General features: G+C 24.7%; 1 long non-coding RNA gene and 1 other non-coding gene across 2 annotated transcripts in view; both read right to left on the bottom strand.

Annotated features, from left to right (window-relative positions):
* Window positions 1–1,783: 1,783 nt before the first annotated feature.
* Window positions 1,784–7,512, bottom strand: part of LOC136796586 (uncharacterized) — a 28,776-nt gene continuing 23,047 nt past the window's right edge. Inside the window, exons 2-3 of the long non-coding RNA XR_010844331.1 lie at window positions 3,112–3,209; window positions 1,784–1,952 (exon numbers count right to left, since the gene is read on the bottom strand). This is a non-coding gene — a long non-coding RNA (uncharacterized lncRNA). The remainder of the gene's footprint in view (window positions 1,953–3,111; window positions 3,210–7,512) is intronic.
* Window positions 4,061–4,132, bottom strand: TRNAH-GUG (transfer RNA histidin (anticodon GUG)). Its single transcript has one exon. It is a non-coding gene; the product is annotated as a tRNA-His (tRNA).

Below are 7,512 nucleotides of genomic sequence, written 5' to 3'. Positions count from 1 at the left end.
AAGCAATTAAAAGAAATATAAAACTATTAGGAATATATATTATATATATGAATATAAATAAAGTTTGTACAGATTATATTTATGATTATATTATTACTGATAATGATTATTGTGCACTGTTGTCTCAAAGTGTTATTTATGAATGAGTTGGACTCAATTATAAATTACACCTTTGTCTTTATTATTTTTTATTACAAAATATTATGCTGTGAATTTTTTCTTATTTATTAGGAGCCAATTCCAGATTGTTTGAACTAAAGATCATTTTCTTTGAATAGAAGATATTTATAGATATTTATTTAATTCATTGTACATCAAAATGTCTGTAAATAAATTATTTCTTGGTTTTATATGCCATTTACTACTAATTAATTGATTCCCTAATCCTTCTTGCTGTTTTCTCCTTATGCTTGTTTTACACATATTACAACCAAGCCTCTATGTACTAAAGGTTCTTAAAGAAAACAAAACTATTTTGGTATAATTTCAATGAAAAGTTATAAATTATTTATTTTATGTAAGATTTTTAAAATATTAAATTTGGGGATATTTGCTTAGTAAAAATATATTGATATTCCTATATATTCATATTATTATATTTTCGTAATGGTGTTTATGTGTAGATATTCATTTTCTTTATTTCTTACAAAGGATATAAAACAGCTTCCTGAGCTAAAATTAGTCTTCAATTTTAATCAGACAGGAAAAAAATATTTTCTAGACTGTCAAAATATATATGAGTAATTCTCCTAATATGGCTATTCTTTGAAAATTAAAGTCCATACAAACTTTAATTGCTCCTTGATAGTATTCTTAAGCAGGCGCATATTATTTTTATACACTAATCTTGTACTTTTTATGATATAGATTTAAAAAAGATTTATTCTAGATGGATTCGAATCCAGTTGTGGCAGATAAATATTTATTCTGTTACTTTAGCCTTTAGTCAATCCTGTAAATATGGGAGCTTTTCTGGGGCTCACCTAGTCTATATAAAGTGGGTACCCTTAATTTGGAGAGAAAACCTGGCAGTTAAGGTGGATCTTGAACAAATATCCTTCTATGGCCACTGTTCAAGAAACAGTGCTTCCTTACTAAGTACCCCAACACTACTTCCTTACCAAGTACCCCAGCAGTACTTCCTTACTAAGTACAGAACCTCAACCCTTCTTGGGTTGTAATAATACAGTTTTTTTTTCTTATTTTGAGAGTAACATATACCACTAAGAAGTGATAAAATTAAAGTACCTAACTCCTGTATTAATTTTAATTGAGGATATTCATTTATTAGGGGGATTGTCTTAAATTTTTTAAATTGAACAAATTTTTTTTAAAGATTTTAAACATAAATATTTAAAACTCTTAAAATTAATTCATCCTGCTTAAGACACTTGGGAAGAGTTAGAAAACTTTTTCAGTATTATCACATCTATTATGACAATAAAACCCAACAAATAACGTAATATCCATTGTTATAAACAAATATTTTCAACATCTTATACAAATAACATATGTTTTAATCAGGTTCTAAAGGAACTAACCGAAGCTTTTAGAACTAGTTTTTTATATAAGTGAACTGACTTATATGATTAAGAAAAACACTCCTATTATTTAAAGTAAAAAAATTTAAAATACCAAATACCAAATTACTTGTTACGTCTACAGCTCAATTACATCTATTCGGGTGGGAGGAAAATACTTTTCTTTTTACAGGAAAACTAGCACATGAAAGAAGTTTAATAATGTCTAGTTCATTAATTATACAAACATCTCTGTCTTGAATTATCCATTAAGAATCTCACTTATCAAAGCTGTTGGTGAATATTGTAATAAAATAAAATATTTGTTTCGCCATTGGCCATCCTGCTCGCTCTCTAGCTCACTAAGAATTTTTATTTAGGTTAGGGAATGACAAATCAACCATTTTTCATTTTTGCACTCAAGAGAAGCTTCTAAAAAAACAAAAAGATTAGCATATATGTATAGAGAAGAGGTCCTGAAATAAATGAAATTTTCTAATATACAAAATTTAAGGCTTATTGGTCTAAATTTTATTGACAACTAAGGAGTGACCAATTCAAAAATACTCATACACTTTTCATTCTTTTTCACATTCTGGGATCAAATTATGAGTTTTAAGATAAAAACAGAAGAGATAATGTGTTTTGGTCCCTTGTGGTGTGACCTGAACAACTGTCTGCAAGACATTTTCCTTTGTGAGGCTATATTGGTGAGCATTTCATAAACGGGCTTGGGAGTGACCAAAACCATTGTGACAGAGGTACAAAATGTTATAGTGATTGTTGTGTTCCATATAAAATTCAAATTATGTTTTATAACAATACCTGATAGAATGTAGCTGTTGTTTTAGGCTTACTGAAAGATAAATTATTATTACTGACTTGTAAAGTTGTGGTATGAGCTTTGTGACAGAGCTAGGAAATGATTAAATAACCATCATATATTTTATAACTAGATAGCAATTAATTATCAGAACCTCAAAATCGGAACAAAATATTCTTTCTGGATAATAACAGGGAAATAAAATTATTCACATTCAGATGGTCCAAAATTGGAGAATGGCCCATATATTAATGTGATTAAATGGAAAAAAAGTGCCTGAGAGTTTTTAAATATTTTGATTTCACAAACGTAAAGTTAATGATTTCTTATCCTGCTAATTTGTGAGAATGTAGTAATAATTGTATTCCATTGTGATTTCAATAAAATCATGTATGACTAAAAGAGAAATAAAAATAAACTGAAATAATATACCTTATTGGTGTGTCTTCAGACAGTAAATATTACCTCAAAATGGAATTTCAAATAAATATTTTAATAAAACAAATATTTTTACTCAGAAGTACATTTATTTCATGAATAAATTTCAGGTCCATATGATCACATAGTCAGAGAGGTAAGTCGTTGAATGTACAGAACCAACTAAGGCATGAAGTTATTTTTCATAATAATCATATAAAACTTTGGAAAATGAATTTTCGTGAAAATTTTTAATTATAAATATTTCATTTTATTACTTTATATTCATTATATATTTAATAAATTTATATTATGGATTATTAAAACACAGTTTAAAAATACATTAATTACCTATGTATTTTATTTATTCTTCTTTTACCTCAACCATTTAAACAGTTCATACTCTTGAAATATTACTGTGTAGATTTAGGTTGAGGATCAGTCCATTACTGAAAACAATTATACATATTAAATAAATATCCTCTAAATGTGCCCAGGTTACAGAACTAGAAAGAAATCTGTTTTGAAAATATAACTCTGTCTAATGCAAATTGTGACCAAGAAATAATATAGAAACTAATTACTTTTAACTAAACAGTTAAGTCATTATGACATTTGTAAAGTAATAAAAAGAAAAATATCACATTTTCAGGAAGTTTAATTTTTTTAGTTTTTAAAATATATTAATGTAATCTTATTTTACATAAATTTTCTTTTTAACAACAATTTTGATGTAGTTGGTACATCTATGATTGATTATTAATATATAAATGAAAATATTCTTAGTTTAAAAAATAAAATGTATTTCACAAACTATAATTTTTGTAATGTTTCAATGATTTTTACAAATAAACAAATTTGGAATTTTATTTTTATAATTATAAAAACTAAGTGAATAGTATATTTTAATATTGTTTTTGAATTTAGACTAACAGAATTACAAGAGAACCCCATTTGTGTGTCTTGTCAGGCCAAGAAATTGCCAGTTTAACCAAAAATACAGTTAATCTGGAGTTTATGAAATATATATTAATTTAACTCTTTTAATAGATAATAAGTTATGATACCAATATCAATTATTAATATATATGTGATAAAATTATATTTCTCATAATAATATATCAATATATTATATTTCTTTAAATGTATGATTTAATATAAACATAAAAATAACCTTAAGATCCATATAGATGTAACTCTCAGTCATTTTGTTTTATTGTAACGGTATTATCTACATTTTACCGCAGGTTCGGCGGGGCCTAATGTATTAAATATTGAAATCCTAATAAAAAAAATTGTGTGCCGTGACCAGGATTCGAACCTGGGTTATTGCGGCCACAACGCAATGTCCTAACCACTAGACGATCACGGCTTCTTGTTATAAGGTGACTTCTAGATACCTTAATAGCAATATAATATTATTTGTATTCAGTTCAGTAATTAATCATATAATAAAGCAGCAGTACAGGACTCCAATGGGAGTCTTGGCCGAAAAAACAAAACAAAAATGTACATAATTTTATATTACATAAATGTCTTGTTACTTGTCATTTTAAATTATAACATTTTAATAATACAAAAATGAAATTTCGAGAATTAAGTAGTATTATTTAATAATAACTTTTAAGTAACATATAATAATATAAGTTATTTATACATGGTGTCTTTTGTGTTCAGCATTATTTAAGAAAATTAAAGTAGACTTCAAAATAAAAAAACAAAGAATGGTATCTTTTTTAAGTGTCAAGTTATTTATTGATTAGGATTCATGAAGAACTATTTAATTCTAAATTGCAGCTAGATAAAATGTTAGTAAAACAAAGTAGAATTAGTCTTTCTTTAAACCATTTGAAAGGAGATCTCCAACGGCTAAATAACGCAAAGTTTTTGTTTTTCGTTAAATCCTTAATTACTCGCGATTTTTTGTATCAGCCTCCTGTTGGAAAACAAATTTTCTATTTTCAGAAAATCCTTTTTGTTTAAGGAGCTTTAAGACAAAATTCATTAAGTTAAAGTCTATTACAGAATAAGCTGAAATTTGCCTATTTATGAAAAATAATGTGACGTGAAACGAACAAGATAAAACATTAATGTATGTTTTATGTTGGTTATAGTTCTGAACAGGGCAATGAGTTTACTTTAACTAAAAAAAAAAAAATTGTTTTGTTTTTTATTGTTCAATTTATCAGAAATTGTTATATATAGAAATATAACCCTTAAAAAAACCTAATGTTGTTATAGTAGTCATTTTTCTTATGATTGTTCTGTAACGTAAGCAAATCTACAAATGGCAAAATATTTTAAGAAAGAAATAGCAGAATCGTCCAAAAATTCAGGTTGACTTACTAACTTTCTAATATAAAATTATTCTTTTAAAATATTAAATTATTTGAATCAGATTCACAAAAATATAGGTTTTTCATCAAAAAAGAAAAGGTTTTTTTACAGAACAACTACAACAGATTAAAAAGATCAAAAGATGAAAAAAAAATATTTTTATAGATAACACATGAAATGGCTTAAGGCATTCTTTAAGTTGATGCCATGAGACAGACATATTAGTCCCACCAAGTTTTGATGTGTTTTATTTATGTTCAGCGACATTCAAATATATATATATTTTGTAGAGATATTTTACCTCTCTTCATAAATAAAATCAAAAAGTGTTAACAGTTACAATGAGCAGAACAGAGACATTGGAAGTTTAACAATTAAACGTAAACATTATAAAAAATAAGAAAAACACTTGATTAATACCAATAGTGTGGAGAAAATATTATTATTTAATGATAAAAGAAAATTTATATTTCTTATTTGTAAAATGTCAAATTTATTTCATAATTTTAAATTAAGAATTATTTACGACTTACTAATCATTTGAAATAGTTAAATCTTATAAATAGTATATCAATGCATTAGCCGATAAATTACATTAATTTACTTTTTTGAGAAATATATGTTTTTTGTTATAAATTTAAATACTTAAACATTAGAATGATTTTTATTAAGAAACCGAAACAGTGCAGTCTATATAGAAAAAACGCGGATCGCAGTACACTTGTAAAACGTTATTTTACATCTACAAAATGGATTAAGTTTTGAAGAAAGAAGAATTAAAAATTGATCAGTAATTATTTTGAAACATAAAGAGACAGCCCTGTGGTAGACAAGAAAAAAGGCTTTTATTATTGTATTTTTCACTGGCATCAAGCTCTGGAACAAGAGATCAACATAGTTCTTTCCGAGAATCCACTCACGCAAGACGTCTTTTGTTCGGGCTACAAAAAATTATTTGAAGTCGAATAGTCCAGTGTTTTTTAATACTTACACAATTCACTAAATGTCATATGATGATCAAGACAATAATACTTAGCCAGTGAACTATTTTATTACGATAATGATCAATTAACTATAATAATGTTCGAAAAAAAAAATATTTGAAGTCAAATTAAGAGCAGTTATGAAGCTGAAGATAGTTATGAAAAATTATTGGAAAGAAATTATCTCAACCAGCAGTTAATTTCAATGAAGATCCCAACAACCAAGTATTTTATGACCATTATTAAAATTTTATGTTTATATTATATTTATCTTTTAAATTTTAAGTTTTCTTGCTTATATTAGGATTGCATATATGTAACTAATATTTCTTATATAATCAAATATATCTAGAATAATTTAACAATAAATTTAAATCATTAATTGCAATTTTATTTCATCATTTCATATATTAATTAAAAAATAATAAAAAATTGTGGTCAGATGCATTTATTACGTCAATGTTTCCATAATAACCATTAGATAAGTAAATAAATATTATATATATATATATATAAATAATTGACCATATTATTTCAAATTATTGAATATTAATATATAATAAATTATATGAATTAATACCATATAATAAATTATATGAAAAAATTATTAAACAAAACCATGAAGAAGATGGTCGGGGTTACGGTAAAAAGAAGAAAAAAATATCATGATTAGTACGAAAACGGTTGTTTTTATCTGTATTACAGATTTAATTGAGTAATTATTCTGTATGTTTAGGTTTTTACCTTTTTATTTAATATTCTTTATTAACTTCTTTTACATTTATTGTATTCATTTTATTATCCTATATATATTTCCTATTGGTACCTATATATTATTAGTTACGTATTGTATCATTTAATTTATATTTAGTTTTTCCTAAATTAGATAATTCTTATAGTTATTATTATATTTTTATATCTCTTTCTTGTATTCTTTTTTTATTTAAAATTTTTCATAATATTTTTATATCTCTTTCTTGTATTCTTTTTTTATTTTAATTTTTCATAATATTTTTATATCTCTTTCTTGTATTCTTTTTTTATTTTAAATTTTTCATAATATTTTTATATCTCTTTCTTGCATTCTTTTTTCGTTTTAAATTTTTCATATTATTTTTATATCTCTTTCTTGTATTCTTTTTTCATTTTAAATTTTTCATAATATTTTTATATCTCTTTCTCGTATTAATTTTTCATAATATTTTTATATCTCTTTCTTGTATTCTTTTTTCATTTTAAATTTCTCATAATATTTTTATATCTCTTTCTTGTATACACGACGTATTTTAAATAAAATCGTAAACGGTAGTCTCCCCTCTACTCTGAATACTTCCGATTTTCTATTAAGGCTAAATGTACCGATTTTTACTAAGTATTTTTTTACAAGAGATGGCAGCACTTTCGGGGCAAATTTACTTTTCTTCTCATTTGA

The sequence above is a fragment of the Halyomorpha halys genome, unplaced genomic scaffold (assembly GCF_000696795.3).
Source record: "Halyomorpha halys isolate HHAL.00 unplaced genomic scaffold, Hhal_1.1 Scaffold1156.1, whole genome shotgun sequence".
Classification (NCBI taxonomy): domain Eukaryota; kingdom Metazoa; phylum Arthropoda; class Insecta; order Hemiptera; family Pentatomidae; genus Halyomorpha; species Halyomorpha halys.
This window is presented reverse-complemented; position numbering and strand designations above follow the sequence as displayed.